The 17,565-nt window shown below is 38.8% G+C and overlaps 1 protein-coding gene across 3 annotated transcripts in view; it reads right to left on the bottom strand.

The window, feature by feature from the left end:
- The window catches only part of CTTNBP2NL (CTTNBP2 N-terminal like), a 593,921-nt gene that overhangs the window by 568,609 nt on the left and 7,747 nt on the right, over window positions 1–17,565 (bottom strand). The window contains exon 1 of one of the 3 annotated variants that reach the window (XM_044076953.1): window positions 8,933–9,038. The exons of the other annotated variants lie outside the window; for them this stretch is intronic. The gene's annotated coding sequence lies outside the window, so the exon portion shown is untranslated. Of the gene's footprint in view, window positions 1–8,932; window positions 9,039–17,565 lie in introns of those variants that run through there. 3 annotated transcript variants of the gene reach the window in all.

The raw sequence follows: 17,565 nt of genomic DNA, 5'->3' as shown, positions 1-17,565 counted from the left end.
CGGGAGGCATCCCTCTCACAACCACTTGCACAGAGCAAACAAAATACTGTCCAGCTCCCACACATTCCTATGCAACATCCCCTAGCCTGGCAACACATAAGTGACATAAGTGGGATGCCATTAAAAAAACTCTACTCAAGTTTCCAAGGACTCCTAGGTCTAGGCATCAACCAAAGTCCCCAAATTTACCTTCTGCAAACAACCCATCATTAACAGGCCAAAACCAGCATGCAGCACACATTAGTACAACTACAGAAAGGGGTCACTTGCCAGGCAAGCAGAAGCCCTTAAGGCATCAAGGCCGAAACAAAACAGCTGACAATGTCTTGGTCATAGCTGATTGCTTAGACAGACTCACTGCTGCACCATTTAACAGGCAGAACAAAGAAAGCTTAATGTCTAGACACCTCAGGTGCCAGGATATGCAATGTCTCTAGAATCCTCAAGTCCCTTCACCCTAGGTACACAAATAACACGGTCTTTGTGCATGTGGGAATGATGAATGACTTGACCCAACCCTCATATGTACAAATGGCCTTTGACATACCCCTTTGGAACATATGAAGGGAGCATGGTGGAGAACTTGGTATGCAGACAGCCTTGAGCAGTATCCTACCATTGTCATGAATAACACCGCAATACAAATCAAAAGATAACTTACTTTAATCAATGGCTTAGCTATTAGTATCATTCAAGGGTGGTGCAATATAGATCAGCCTGGAATGGGATAACTTGACATTGGCCAGGACTTCCTCGTCACCTCCATAGTAACTTTTTTAGTCAAGGTCCAAGGCACTTACTGTTCCTCTTTCCTCCTTCCTTATTAGAGCAGGGAGCTGACCAATGGTTACTCCAAATGGGATGGAGCTGTGGAAGATACCATGATCACGTCAAAAGAGTTTCTCCACAAGTCCTCATATAAGACCAGTCTCTGATATCTGTGGAGTGTGTATATATTTTTTTTTGCTCAGGATGAATTATCCTGGGTGAGTTATACTCCAGTTATGTTTTCTTCCAACTACCTCCGGTATTCTTTAGAATCATGGTGATGGGAAGATGGACAGAATGGAAAAGGAACTTTAAAGTGCATTCTGCTCTTTGAAACAGTGGAATCTAAGTTAGTCATTTTCCAGGTAAAATGACGTGAATGACAGGGTGGTAATGTTTCACTGCAAGAAATATTATTCTGGTACTTTTTAGGTGTTTTATATTTCAATCATTACGGATATGAGCAGTTAAGTTCTGAAGTTGACAGTGCTGTGCATTCTACAAACAATCAACTTAGTCTCAAAGAATTATAGGGGAAACTGCCAGAAGCTGGTTCACTCTTTCAGTGGTCAAAACCAAGGAATTCAAAACTGTGCAAGCCTGAAATCCTATTTATCTAACTGCTGAAGAAATGCATCATGGATACTGACTGTACTTGGACATGAAGCTTTCCGCCAAAATAATGGAATGACTATTTGAAAGCAAGCATAGCCTAATTCAAACCACATCTTCAATAGATGCTAAATTTTAGTTACTTGAAAAGGTCAAAGATGTAAATTAAATTAAAAGATAATACTTCATTTAAGTGAGATGATTGACCAGTACTGAGCTAAAAAATATCCAAGAAGTCTGAAAGTGCGATGAATGCAAATGCAAGGACAGCTTTTAACAGCTTCCACCTGTTGTGACTCTCACTACCTGATGATCTCATCGGATAGACTCAAGCTAGTCAAAAACATTGGCCTGAGGAAGGACTGCAGCCCTCCTGTTAGTCAAAGCTCCCAACCAGCATTTTTTCCAGCACCTGGTTCCTTGGTATCAAACATGAAATTTGCCAATCAGACTGCCAATTTAATGGGGTACTCCCTCTTTATGAGATAGTAATATAGCACATCACAGCAATGTTCTGAAACACATTACCGTTCAATAATATTTGGCCTTTCTTCTGGGTCAAAGAATGTCACACCATTTCTATTTGTTGAGGGTAAAGATCCCCACTTTATTTGATGCTTTATTTTAAAACTGAATCCATTTGGATGTCATAAATACATATTTTAGTAAACAAGCTGGTCAAGGTACATGCAGAGTTATGGATAACTTTGTCCAATACCTCTCAACCTCTTAGTGCAATGAATTGGGGTACAGCCAAAATAATAGGGGGGACAAATGCCTAAAATAGGGTCAGATTTAATCACTGCTCTTATAAACTTGGAAGGTTGCTAGAGTACCAAGTTTTGCACAAGCATGCATTTTTCTGAAGGACATGAAGTCAGAAACTCAAATGTGTGTCACTATTTAGTGACTTCAATCCTCAATGCATTGCCAGAAAACCACACATTGTATGAGGAACTAACCAGAAATCTGAGGTAAGACAGTTCAGAAGTATGCGGTACATTTTCTGTCCCACATCCGACATTCACCCAAACCTGATCTCTCAAAAGTAATTCATCAGAATCCATTCTAGCATTCCGAAATACATCTCAGTAGTGTAGTGCCAAGATACTAAACCTGTTTTGTAAAATACATGCCCTTGGTCTTTTGTAAGTAACTCCACATATGTATCTTGCAAAGCAGCCAACAAATGTACAGAAAATAATCTGATAATATAGATAAAAAAGTGTTTCATTTTAACATGACAGGAAGTCTCTGATGCATGCCTCAGCTTAAAGAACTGAAGCCTTTCAAAGTGACAGTTTTGCTGGAAGGCTCTGTCAATATTTTCATTCAGTTAAGAAAATGATGGGCAACAAGCTATTTTATGGAAAGCACTTAACGTATGTGCAACACTACATATTAAGGATTTTTATGAGGAAAAATATGATAACTGAGTACATGCGCTAATCAAATGAACCATTTCCATTCAAGACACCTAGTGGTAGTTAAAAATGAAAAGGCAGCTCTTGTCACAATGCTAGAGAAAATTAGTAATTGCTCACCATACTAACAAGGAAATCATTTTTATTCTTTATTTGTTCAAAATTGTTTGGCACAAAACTCATTCTGTAGGTATTATCTACAGATTATATAATTTATCCTAAACTGCTTCCTTCCTGTTTATAATAGATAATAAATGGTCAATGAATACTTTGGACAGCGTAGATTACACGGGCAACTGAAAAGAAACATTTGAAGCAATGATACTGATTTAAATTTTTTTTTTATTTTACATTTGTTAACCAGGAGTGTCCAATTGGGCAAAAAGCCCATTTTACATTTGTTAACCAGGAGTGTCCAACTGGGCAAAAAGTCCATTTTACATTTGTTAACCAGGAGTGTCCAACTGGGCAAAAAGTCCATTTTCAGCAAAGGCCCCAGGAGAAAAGCTAGAATCTATGGGAATAAGTATCTATGGTCTTAAATCCTATCTGCATTATATATGAATTACATTTCTTTTCACTGTGTCCATTATCATCATGACTGTTTTATCCAAATTCAGTTAAAAAGAATTTGCTGCCTTAATGTGCTTTAATTATCTGAAGCTTACCTTTCAGGTCAAAAGCTATACAACACCAAACACCAACAATTGCTATGGGATCTACAGCATTCATCTGAACTATCAGCAGAGAAGTAGACAGAACTTTGGTTTAATGCCTTAGACTCGGACACTTTTTTTTAATATTTTTTTTTAAACAAGAAACATTTTTATTGCATTATCACATATGACACAGGCAATAACATGTTTACATACGTGAAAACAAACCATAACTGACAGAATTTTAGTTGGAAGACAGACTCAGATGTTGTTGCTGGATAAACAATCATCACTACAGCAAACTAGTTAAGTCAAACAGAACACTTCTAATGAACACGATAGCGAACAAAAAAGGCATATTTTATCAAAGGGTATTTACAAGAAATAAACAAATACTAAAGTAATCCAATAGGTCAGCTCTCTTAAAATGCATGAATTAAACAGTGGCTATATAGGACTTTTTTAAATTTCACAAAAGACACTATGACAAGACAGAGTACTCTAACCAGCCCAGTGGCATGTAGAAGGGAGGGAGACAGACAGCATATATATCAAAACAAAATCAGGAATATCAGGGTTGGAATGACTGGAAGGTTACCTCTGTCTTTCTAGGAAGAGTGGGGAAATGGGAAATCCTTTGCTGCAGGAATATCAGCAGACTGAAGCCACTGGCGAGCCCAACACAACAAGTTCAAGGACTCCTATTGTACAACCACAATCTCTCTCTTTCAACGAGTGTGTGGATGTTTAAAATGTCAGTAGGGATCAGGGAAGGGCAAGGAAAAAAAAAACACAACTATAAACGTTTTCCTAAACATGACAGTTCAGTCAAGTTTCAGATATTGAAAACAGCAGAGCAGGCATTACACATTCTAGAACAGAACCAAAGTGCATGTGACAGATGCATGACTCTCCAATTATGGAAAATTACAACTGAAAAAAATAAGTTTTAAATATAGCCTTTTATGAATGCAAGAGCTGCTGAACACTCACTGAGCTAAGCAAACATTAACTCTGTCCTGTTAGAAACTAAACAGAAAATAGCAAATTGTGTATAAAAACCTTACACTAACTGTCTTTGTAGCTATAAGTACTACACAGCTTTGGCCTGTGACTTAGCTCAGGAGGCAAGTACAATTCAAAAGAAACCTATTCACTGAAATACCTCATTAAGGAAAGCCAGTTCAATGTTAGCATCAGTATATGTACTATTTTACACAAAGTTAAGTACGACTGAATTGTATGAGTGGGTGGGGAAGCATATTGGAGTGCACCTAGCAGCAAATCCCCAAGTACAGTGAACTTCTAAAACAAGACAAGACAACGAATCTAATCCAGTTATGGGCATCTTTCAGAATGCAAATGCACGATAAAACTATCAATATACTACACACCCTGTTATAGAAATATTTACTTAGTTTTGACACACCAAGACCAGTTTTCATGTTAAAAGACTGATAATACTTTTGTATAAACAGGAATACCAGCCACTAATGTTTGCTTTATGCTTTCCAGATGAAACAACCCTCAAGCAGAAAAGAATATGCAAGCCATCTGATGAACTTACATAAATAAAAAACACACAAAAATAAATCTTGTTTTCTTCCTGCAATACAATTCAGTTTATGAGAAGCAAGAAGCAGCTGCCATAACTGTTTAACTGCAAAGAAATCTGTGCTACCATCACCTTGTAGCAAATAGGGGAAAAAAGTGACGGGAGCCAAAAAGAAGCAAGCAGTGACAAAGTCCAAACAAACATTCCCAAGAGCTCTACAGATGAAATCAGATTGGGGTGAAGTTGGGAGTAATTTCTCAAAACACCCACGATAAGCTGCATTATACTACAGACTCAATGTTAAACAATACTTAAAATAGGAAACATTGTAGCACTTTTAACTAAGCATTAGTAATTGGAGTAAAACTGCAAAAAAATGCAGGAACAAATAGGTAGCTGTAAAAGAGCCTTGATAGTTGGCAGGCATGGGAACAGAACGACACAGAAAATAACTATGTTTTCTTGTCTACTTTGTCCAGTCTCCAGCTCATCTAGGAGAGGCATTCATGGCGAAGCTGGACAGCTATAATGTCTCCAGCATGTCCCAGGTCTGACTGAGAGCCTTGTCAAGTTAGCTTTGCCTAGTATACCTCCTGTAGAAGGCAGGAGTATCATCAGAAGGTGCCAAAGCCACCTAAAGTTCAACCCAGAGAAGTGGCTATATCCCAGGATCATCCTGGGCCGACGTAACAGTTGTTATAGCAACACACAGTGGTGTTAAACTGAGAAATTAGTCATGCGATTATAGTTTCAGTATAATGGTAGCATTTGCAACTGGAACTTTTCACAAAAAGAATATAGGGCATAAACAACATGTTTGACATGGGCTGCCTCAAAGTACTAACCCTAACTTGGTCTCCTACAGACTGCTGCAAGACGATCTATGCCTGGCCTATAAAGCATCACCTGACCCCACTCTGATGGAGCTGTTGCATTCTCAATACAAAGAGCATCAGAAATATCTTATTTAGGGACTTAAAGTAGGGCATGTTGGAGAGACTGGTATGTGCCACAGTTTTTCCTTAACCAAACTCAAGTGCAACTTGGACCAGTGTGGATGTGGAATTAGAAATGTACCCCTGGTCTGGTGCCTGCGCCTATTATGGACAGAAGCAGCCTGCAAATTCTTGATCATCTGTTACCCATATATCAACCCTTAAAATTACCCAGGTGTATCAAATCATGTCACATACATTTGAGAAAGCATAGCTACATCTGAAAGGCCCCTAAGATGGTCAGCCTAGTATTCCCCAATAAACCAGGGTTAATTAATGACCATGGCACTGAAGGAAGAAGAAGAACAGGGTGGAAGAAAGATGCATGACCTGCTTCTCTCTCTCTCTCTCTCTCTCTCTCTCTCTAGTCGAAGGGGTATTGTGCACACACAGGGCGTAAACGGTGATGGTACAACTTCTCCAGTGGAGACTTATGAAACCATCTCCCATGCTTTGAGACCAGTGGGCGAGGTTGTTTGCTGGTGATATTCCTTGAAGACGTGAGGGACCACCCTGCTCTGATATGTTGCTGTACATCCCACCTCCCCATGCAGACCTATGCATGTATGGGGATGTAGGACTAAATAAAGGAAAAGACCTCAAACTACCCCTTATGGTTGCCTAAAGGAATGCTTCTCTCAAAAGAATCTCACCCTCAGTGAACAGTTTATTGGTAGAGAGGAGGCAGATCATCCAGCATTGATGGCAATAAGTGTGTGTGTGTGTGTGTGTGTGTGTGTGTGTGTGTGTGTGTGTGTGTGTGTGTATGTGTGTATGTGTGTGTGTGTGTGTGTGTGTGTGTGTGTGTGTGTGTGTATACATGCCAGTGTGTGGTGGTTACTCAAATGCTGTTAAACTACTACTCATAATGTAAGCATGGCTTAATGACAACTTTGGCCCCTAATTTGCCTCAGCTGTTCCAGCTAGTACCACTGTTATTCAGTGCCCTTAGATGAGGTATGTTCATGGTGGAGCTATCACTTGTTTTAGGTCTAAGCTTCAGCTGCCCTGAATGCCAACAGCAAAAGTACAACTCTTCGAACAAATACTAGCTTCGGAAGCAAACTAAGTTTCTTCTTACTATCCATCTTCACTGTTTCTGATCAAAGAATTGCCCTGAATTTGGTTTTGTTCATGTTATTTCCTCTGCAACCAGCAAAGCAGGACTTTTGCTAAATAAAACAATAAGAGCAGGACATGCTCTTTGTTACATATTCCTACTGGTTACGGCAGCCTCTGACTTGCTGGTTTAGGCAGTCTCAATAGCCTGCCCACTCATTATCTTGTCCCCTGTGCTCTTCAGCTTACTTTTTATAGTTCCCTTTGGAATGTGGTAAGATGCGTAGACAAGGGAAGGTCTGATCAAAAATGAAAAGTTAAAACACAGATATGAGTTTACTCTCCGTAATACAACATTAAATTTTCATCCATTATTACCTTACCTTTCAGCTTTGAGCAGCCCTTATAATGAAGCAATGTGTGTGAAACAATGTAGTTTTAGGCATCCAGTAAATAAGGGCACTGCTGCACTTGTAAACAGCTGAATTCAAGCAGTATGCCGATTTGCAGAATGCGCTGCATATCAAAAATGCACAAAGCTGCAGGCTTACGTTTTACCAGAGAATGAGGCTGCTTAACTTATCAATCTGGAGACTTGCTATGTCTTTATCAGGATATGAGCATGTGGCTGACCATACAGTTGTAGCACAGAGGTTTGATTAAAAAATGACAGGTAACACTTTAGGCAAAAGGTTGCTAAATGATGAAAGACAAAGCCTATTTATTACCTGTAGGTTGCCTACTAACACCACTGTCAAAAATGTCTCAGGCAACAAACACTTAACAGTCAAAATATAAATCCTTGTAAACATTAATAGAGCTTTGATGTGAGACTTTCAGATCACTTCAGCTCTGCTGCAGGCCAAGTGTGATGATCTAAAACATCCAGTAGCTGTAACGTCTAATTCCAAGTACAACTGACAGAACTTTTATTTTCATAGTGTACCAAATTCCATTGTGCAAGACAATGGTATTTGCTGTTTGCAAATTAGAATGTAAGGACGTCTACTCCAGAAGAATTTGTGCAACTATTTGGTACAAAGAGTAAGAAAACACAATATTCCAACAAATGAATTAAAAACATAGACAGCTTCAGCAATGTATTTCAACAACAAAAATAAAATTCACTAGGTTTGTATTAGAATGGACACTTTAAAAATAAAAAAAAGCTCAAAAAATGTCTTGTTAGCCTGAAAACCAAATATTTGCCTCTCGAAATAAATGGCTCACATACCAAGCACTGCTTCACATCCCTGGGCACACAGACAAGATTTTATCTTACACTGTGCTTGCAAGAAAACCCACGTGAACATCAGTTACAAAATACCACAATAACTTCCTGAATAATGCCTGATGGCCTGCATTAAGCTATGTCTGGAACTACATTTAAAGATGACTGACTGCAAATGTATAGGTTTATGAACAAGTATCCAGTCAATGTGAAAAATGCATCTGTTGTCTCAGGCGACAGTCTACACCTCTTCATTTACACAAAATTTCTTTTATGTAATTTGGTTATTTCTTTAGTAACTGTTTTAGATTTACACTGAAATGTAGTATTACTGATCTTAAAGATTCTAGTAATGTAATGTGCTCACACAGTTCGGTATATATTTCACAAAGCACCAGAGACCAGAAAATACTCTGCAAGCTTTTCTTTACTTTCACACTCCCTAAGTGTTCATCTCTGATATTTGGGTCTTTACTCAGGCTTTCACACCAGACAAAATGCTAGATAATAATGTATAAAAACAGTGCTACAACAATGGCTCATCTGAACAACAATGCTACTTTAGAACAATAAGAGCTCCATTACCAGGTGACACACCCCTAAACCGTGATATTTTATGAGGTTTCACATACCGTACTGTGTGAGCTTCAAAAGAATAACATCTTTCTGTCTAATGTGCATGCCTCAGAATGTTTATGAAAACTAACACGATCACAATGTTCACCGTCTCTCCATTTTCAGCACCTATTCTCCCTCAGTATAACAATAACCACACTGTTCGACAGATGTCTTAAGTTTCATCCACCCCTACCTTTTGGCTACATCTTAAACAGGGCCTTGGCTTTACTGCAGTGTTATTTATTTCCATGGCAACAAGCAAGGTATACGTCATAAGAACTGCAGTATCGAATGTAATCAAGCAGAACAGACATGACTCGAGGCAAAAGACTGTATTCTTTCAGAAGTGCACAGTACAGGTTTAGGAAACAGCAACAGTACTGTAGAAAAGCAGAAATGGTCACCAAGCACTTGGCCTGCTCTTACAGTTTGTTACTCAGACTGAATTTTCTTGTAAATCTAACACATTAAGCGATGCTCTCTGAATCTGATTGTACTTCCAGCCTTGCTAACTTCCCTCTCATTCTGTCTATACTACAAATTTCTGAAATACCTATTGCAGCTTGTTGTGACAGTGCCTACCAGACTTGATTGTAGCAGTACTGCTGTCAAAAACTTTGAGGAATGAACCCAGAACAAAACCACCTTCTTCACCGCTTGCAAACACCATACTCACTACAGTCAATTCCCCTTACTGCTACCTCTTTAAGACACCACTGGCAGATTCAATACAAATCCGACAAACTTGCACAACAGTCTTTTATATGGGACAGTGTAGTTCATCATATGGGACAGTCACAGAGCTTTCATAAAGTATTATAGGTTCATAGGTGTGTGCTAGGCTAATGGCCTTGGAGCCTTTACAAGCTTAGCCCACAGAAGTGCCCTGGCATCATGCCACCCGACGTTAGTTCCCACTGCCTCTACTAAGTAGAGCCACTGGAGTGACCCCTGGGGTGTTTTTTCTATTGCTCATCCACTCAAGATTTCTCTTCAAGAGGGCCAGTGATGTGCTCTGCTTGACATGCATGGGAAGTCTATTCCAGAGCATGGGCAGTCTCTGGGTTATGAACCTGTCCCTCCAGCATGTTCTGTTGATTGTGGTAAGAAGGTTGAGGTCTCTGGAGCATGTGCTGTGGAGGGATTGGGATTTCTTTAGATGTAGCATTTCCAGAGCTGGGTCAGACATGACTTTGTAAGTCAAGCAGAGATCACCTCTTATTGGATTATATGAGACTTTTTGATAACTGTGTTAAAGAAATCCATCAGGTGCTATATGGCAATTTGTAACTGCTACCCCGCATCGTACATTCCACTGTCCATAACATGCTCAGTTACATGCCTTTTCAAATCAGACTCTTTATTTGTATGCGCTACTCTACAAGCTTACTCTATTCATTCTCTGCATCCACTAACACAGTGGAATTACATCTGCTTTCTTCTGTACTCTCTGTTTTAACAGAATTTGTAAGCTAGAATGATTACCTCTATCTCTACTTCTAACACACAGTTATTTGATAATTCTCTGGCAAAACTTCCTAGAACATACAGATTTCTCCACCTTCATTTTTGTGCAATGCATATCTCTCAACTGAACCATGGACAAATAGATCAATAAATCAGAGACACTTAAAATATTAGTACTATTAATGTGAGATGACACAATAAAAGAATGTGAATTAATGATGTACATGGTCATATTAAGTCACGTGACTATTTGCTATTTAAGTGCACCTACCCTCTGAATGTGTGGCTCTGATGAAGTCTTTCATTGATAGAGACTAAAGCGCTTAACCTGAGTTTTGTTAATAAAGTCCTGCAGTTTTGCACTCGTCGAATTGTGCTGCAGCATGTTTGAAATGTGAATTTATGCACAATTTCTAAAGTAAAAGTAGTCTACAACTCAAGTATTGTCATTACTGTCATTAATTATTAAGTGTAATTCACTACCTTTTCTCCTAAAGTCACCAGTTTTAGGAGGGATTATGAGGGACAGAGCTAAAATTTGGCTCAAAATTATGGATGTCCCTGAAAAATCAGGGATAGTGGTATGACAGCTGCTCATATCATATGCACGTTAGGTGGGTAAAGCTCCTTTCATTTTTCAACAACAAAATGTCTCTGCAGATTGTCCATCCTGTGATGTGACACTGACAGATACAGCACCACAACACTTCAGCTCCCCCACTATTCTAGTATTGTCTCCCTCCACATTGCACATGCTTACATTATTTACTTAGGCCTTTCTCCTGCTCCTCATGACCCCCCCCCCCGTGTAATGATGTTTGTCGGTGCCCACTTGCTTACTCTTTTTCTACTCACATAACTACCATAGTATACATTGTAACAATGCATTTTGACTCTCTTGCTCTTATTTAAACACTTTATGCACTTGTTCTCTACTTCGCCATCCCATTCATCACCCTGAAATCTTACTATATGTTATACATTCTCTGCCGCTGGGCCCATGTCTGAAGATAGCATGATCTACAGTGACAATCCCATCTCCACACACACACACACACACACACACACACACACACACACACACACACACACACACACACACACACACACACAAAACTCTCCCGTATTTTCAGAGCATAACTATTCTCAATTTTGTTTACGTCCTACTTGGTTGTTGAATTGCTTATTAAAACATCTATACAGAGAATATTCAGGACCTAGCCCTTCCAAATGCATCAAACAGGAATGCCCCACTTCAGGCAAGCATACCCACACATCTTGGTATGAGACAACTGCTGCTCACACTACAGAACAACAGTAAAATACATGAAAGCTAATCTCTCCAAGGGTAGCGTCACAACTAAAGATTGGAAAACCCTTGTGAAAACATTATCAGTATTAGAATTAAAAATCAGAAACTCCCTAATTAGTATTAGAATTAAAAATCAGAAAATCCCTAACAAGATACAAATTTTTAACTTGCCCTTTTTCCACTTTTGGTAACTAGCAGTTAAAAAGTACACTTCACCTATACAAATTACTTGTTAGCAGACTACGCAATTTAAAAACTCTGTACCATAGCTTGGTCAAGACCAACCAAGCATGTTATAAATTACATGTTGCGCTGATAAACAAGTGCAGGCAACCATACAAGGTTAAGGTTACTGGAGTCCTTCCTTCCTCATCTTCAGATGCACTAAGTCTGCTTTAAAACCAAGCAGGGCTCTTTGTAGTTCATTTAAAGGGTCAGAGTCAGAGGTCCAAGGTGATGATCAGTCCACTGCAGCATTATGTAGCAGCCTGTAGGAGATTCATCTTTCAATTATAATGCACATAGTGTCTCACTATGGATTCCGAATAGTAAAAGCAAGGGTAACAGATCCTAAATTGTTGAAGTGTAAGCAACCAAATAAAAGTGTGATCTGCAAATTGTTGGCAATCATATTAGTTTTAGCAGTTCCCCTTTAAATTACATAAATGGTTTGTAGTTCCAATTAATTTATTATTAAGATGAGCAAAGTGGCCACCTCTTCACTGAGACTTTGTAGAGCTGAACTCCAGCAAACTTAATTTGTTCAGAGTTTCACTAGCCTCGAGCTTCAACATGCTACACAAGGAACAGCCCTGCAATAGTTTAGGGACTCCTTGTCAGTAGGGAGTACCAGTTTGTAAAATACTGCTGCAAGAACCACAATAAACCACACTCCCTTGAAAGTATTAAGTGCATTTGTTGCTCAGTTTAAAGCTCTTGCTGCTAATTCATAAGTAAACAGGAAACAAAATGGGCATGTTTCAGACTCCTACTACACTTGTTTTAAAAAATCACCCTTTCAGATTATTATACCTTCCATGGATGAATTTATCATACTGTAATAACTAAATTCCGGAAACAAATAAGCAGTAATATCTCAAAAATAAAACAATGTTTTTCTTCCCCTATAGAAAAACCTCTCTCCAAGCACTGCAGAAAACTGGGATACTATAATAATTAAAAGTATACGACAACATACTCCAGAAATGGGAGGTATTTTTTTTTTTGTGCAATATTGGTAATTCTGACAAGAAAGCCCACAACACTAATCATTGTTCTGGTCTGTCAACTAAAAAACATTCCAGTGGCATATGAAATGGCTGAGTATTTGAGAAGGTAGAAATCTTATCCTTACAGCATAAAAGGCAGGGTATTATGGTGTGTCAGTCCTATACCTCTGAAATTACACAGACCAAGTCACAGTTTTGGAGCTGAATAAATGAGTTCATTATTCTGTTAGCAAAATGGAGCAAGTACAGTTACAAAGGACCCTACTATTTCATACAGGAAATCTGTCATCTTGTCACACCTTAGGAGTACTCTAAAACTGTCAAGCATAAGGGATTCCAGGGAAAACATTTCACAGCAGTCAAGAAAGGCACTTCTCATGCCAGTATCAGCAAGCCAATAAGAGTTTAGTTAGCATCCCGGAGCCCTAGCCAATCTCCATTTCTTTCCTGATGAAAGCAGCTTGTCTCTACTTCCATATGGCTGTCAACTTAAATGTTGTCTTTCACTTTGTCCATGGTCTCTATTAGCAATCATTTTTTGATCACGCTTCCTTAAAACCGAAGTACATTAAAAAGTATATATAGTTCACGTTTTAGTTACTGTCAGTCTGACTATTTGTGCAAGAATGCTGTGCTACACTGTAGGGACAATCCCCTTTGTACCACTTCTGTGACCCCACAGAATTAGTATACTTAGTGCAGGAGGTGAAGGGGTACAGAACTTGTTCCCTTACAAAATTGCCTTTTCTGTGTTCTTTTGTTAATGAGCATTTCATACAAGTAATCTAAACTAATGAAATATGACTCATTAAAAAGCTGGTCACTAACAAAATGACCAAACCAGGTCTTTGGCACAAAAACTGAAATGGGAGAAAAATGAGGACAGCTGACACGTAAATCACGACGAAGAAGGACAAAAATGCGACTTTAACAAACTATTTATGTCAGTGGACTACATCTCCCGTCAAAGGATCATTTTCACATGTCCAAAGAAATGATACCAGCTAAAACTGAAAGGACAGGAGGAGTCATGGCCTACAAAACATCTGCCCTAAAAACAAAGGCAGAGCATTTGCACAAAGTGATGTCTATGGCATAAATGTTTTAGTGAAGGTATATTTAAATCATCTGGCAACAGTAAAACTAAATGTATTGGCATATGCCATGACTTTAAGATATGTTATCAAGGTGAACATGCCACCATTTACACGGCAACTTAGTATCACAGTGAGAATCCCTTACATCATAGAAGCCAAACATGTCCCCAGAATTTAAGTCAACAACAAACTAGAACCTCACTGAGCAGATAATTCCACTTTCTTAATGTTTACTACAGCCTCCCCCACAGCTGACACTTGATTGATTCAGTAGGACTGTCAAAAAAAAAAAAAAAAAAACGCAAGTGCACCAATAAAAAAATAATTATTTTAATCTATAACAAACGAACACAACTGCACCACTTTATAAAAATATAAGCTGACAAATGAATACTCAGTGTGGATAACATTTTCCATCTTGAAGTTTTGTCACATCTGCTTGTCTCAAGTCTTCATCCAAAATTCACTTCCTCATCATGCAGGTCTTATTCCTATGAAGTGCTTGCCCTCCAAACATCAACAAAACTCTTACTTTCTCTGACCAGGTCTTTTCACTGCTTGGTCCTAAAAGGTACAATGTTGTTTCTTCAGATATAAGAACAGAATATTAAAGATTGTTAGCTGTAGTGAAGATCCTGTAGAAAATGCAGCCTGGGCCCTGAAGCTGCTGACAGGAGCCAGGACTAAAAAGTAAATATTAATGGATTTACATGAGAATGTCCACTACAGCCAAAGTAAGTAACCCTAATGCTAATAAGCATGTAGATGAGTACACTCTGTTTCAAGAACAAACACACTCCAGTTTGAAGTTCTACTGAGAGATGTCCTTGTCCTTATAACCGTTGTTCCCTACATTTTAATGCATGTCAAGTTGTAATCTTCACTGCTATCTCTAGTAATCCCAGTCAAGCCTTTTCCCTAAGATTGCCTATTAAATATTTATACTTACTAGAATGTGATTTGCATATTCTTACTAGTATAAGTTATGTTCTGATGGTTTTATCTGTGCCACGTGCCTAGTTTCCTTTTAATTTTCTTTTCTTGTTTGCACGTTTTCCCAAGCAATAGTTAAAATTAGCTTTTAGGATCGATCCACTATCCAGGTAAACAGAGTAGTATAACACAACCTGTGAAGTCTCCCGTACAGGTGACCACTGCTACAAGGCTGTACTCTCCAGCTAAGAAATTCCACCGGAAATGCCCATCACAAACAAAAGGAGTACTTTCAGTACTTTATAAAAGGAAATGCAACTTTACTATTTTTGATGCAACAAATTTTGAAATCAAGAAAATGTAATGTGGCTTATACTCTGGCCCCACTACAGTATGTGCAAACTAACGATGGATACGCATGCTAGGGGAAACATCATACATATCTGGCTATAAAACATGTTTAAAAATATGGTCTTTCCACAAGCAATCTCATTTTTTTTTGTAGAACAGCAGCCTGCAGATCAAAACTAATGCAAAGTAGAAAAGGACGAACTATTTGGCCCCATCGATTATATCCAAACCCATTAAAACGGTAATGTCATCTGAATGTACTAATATTAATAACTGTATCAGTCAGGAGGAGTAATTATCTGCTTCAGGTCACCTTGAATTCTTCCACTATTACTTAAGCTACTACTGCCAGTGGGCATAGACAGAATATGAAAACATAACGCTTTTATGCAAAGTAATTTTTTCTCACGTGCCTGTGCCTTCTTTACAGTACAAGAGAAATTATACAGCAAGAGAAAAAGTGCTAACACTCCAAACAAGAGCAAAAAAATATGTTTAGAGGTAACCATTTGAAATGTCATGACCCACTACAGCGAGTCCCAAAACACAGAATGAATAGCCGATAAAACAGAAGCCCAAGATGGCCATTTCTCAGAACATTCTCTTTTCTCCAATTATTGTGATCTCTGAGCTGGTATATAGATATTCGGAAGTAGATGTTGGGTAGGATTGCTCCCCACATTGGGGGTTGCAGGGGCTTATCCGCTGCAAAAAAGAAGTTTAAAAGGAAAAGATCGATGTTCAAGATTTGGTCTTCTCCTATAGCATTGGTTGTTTATTTCCAGGCTTGTCAACATTCAGCATTTCAAGTATCGCTGTTTCAACAGGAAGCCATTTAAAAAAATCATATGTTCAAATAACATTAACACACTATCCATTCTTTTTTTCAGGAGGGGAGCCAACCTACAGCTTTGTAACTCTTCATGATAAAGTACTGGCAAACAGAAAAAAATGACAGAGTGCAACTGAATGACATGCTTGAAGTATTTAAGAAAAAGAGATACATACCATCCATAACAACAATGAAGCCTTTATAATCCTAGCAAAGCATCCCAATTATATCCTATAAGTTTATTTGCCTTAGAGGTCACTTTAAGGGATACATGTAAGCTAGGTCAATACTTATAGGCTGCCTCGGACAAAGAAAGACACAGGTGCTAAACCCAGGGTGTATTTCTGATTTCTAATTCACTGGTTCAGGTTTCGCCTGGATAGGGTTAGGAAAAAGATCTGCTTCACAATGATGGGAAGCCTGTTCCCATAGAAGGGGAATTCTCTGAGACACAATCCTGTTCCTCTAACGTGTCCTATTTATGTCTTAAGCAAAGTTTAAATCCCTAGATCAAGTAATTCTAATGCTTTTCATTTTTGAAGAAATATGCAAATGGTCCATCTAAGCGGGATCAACAGATGCCTCGTATGCCAGACATGAGCTAGGTCTTTGAGGCAATCTGCATAGGACATGATGTTTACACGCTGTATTCTTTTTTGTGAGGAACCTCCAGAGAAATTCCAGTTGTTGCATGTCCCTGGTCAGAACATACCAAAGGAGGCATTGTGCTCAATGATGGGACCGATAACCAAATTACAGTGGTACGATGATTTACTTGGACTAGATGCCTTGCCCTTGCTTATAAGATGAGCAACACAGAATGTTTTCCTTATCATTTTAGACAAATGTTGGTTGAAAGCCAGGTTACTATCTACATATGTACTCAAATCCTTCTTATGGGTAGTCTGTTGATGAGGTAATTTCCATGGGAGCCACACTTCCTAAAAGGTACTATTACGCATTTCTTGGTATTGAGCTTTAAGACATGGCTTGTCTGTATTAGTCCTTCCTGCAGGATGTTAGTGTCTTGGAGAGATTCTATGACTGCGCCTAGTTTCCAATCATCTGCACACCTGGTCAGGTCAGCCAGAGTCCCTTGGCCTTGACTTCTGAGAAGTAGATGGCAAAAAGGAGCAGACCCAGCACATAACCCGGAGAGATTCCACTAGTGACCAACTCTTTTGGAGCTGGTTTTCCCTATCCTTACATACCCAAGAGTCAGCTGGCTATCTAGCATGTAACATATGGGTTTATGACTACATCGGTCAGGTTAATGCCTGAGTGGCATACTGCATTAAATGCCTTAGCCAGGTCACGTTTGTCAGTATACACCATTTACCCCCAACCATTGCCTTGGCAACTTTCACAAAGTCATCTAGCTAGTTGAGTAGGAGTGATCTACCCTTGACAAAGCCAAACAGAATTG

Source organism: Protopterus annectens, chromosome 7.part0, assembly GCF_019279795.1.
Source record: "Protopterus annectens isolate FY-2018-M chromosome 7.part0, PAN1.0, whole genome shotgun sequence".
NCBI classification, from domain to species: domain Eukaryota; kingdom Metazoa; phylum Chordata; order Ceratodontiformes; family Protopteridae; genus Protopterus; species Protopterus annectens.
Note: the sequence above shows the minus strand (reverse complement) of the source record. Positions and strands in the feature narration are given on the sequence as shown.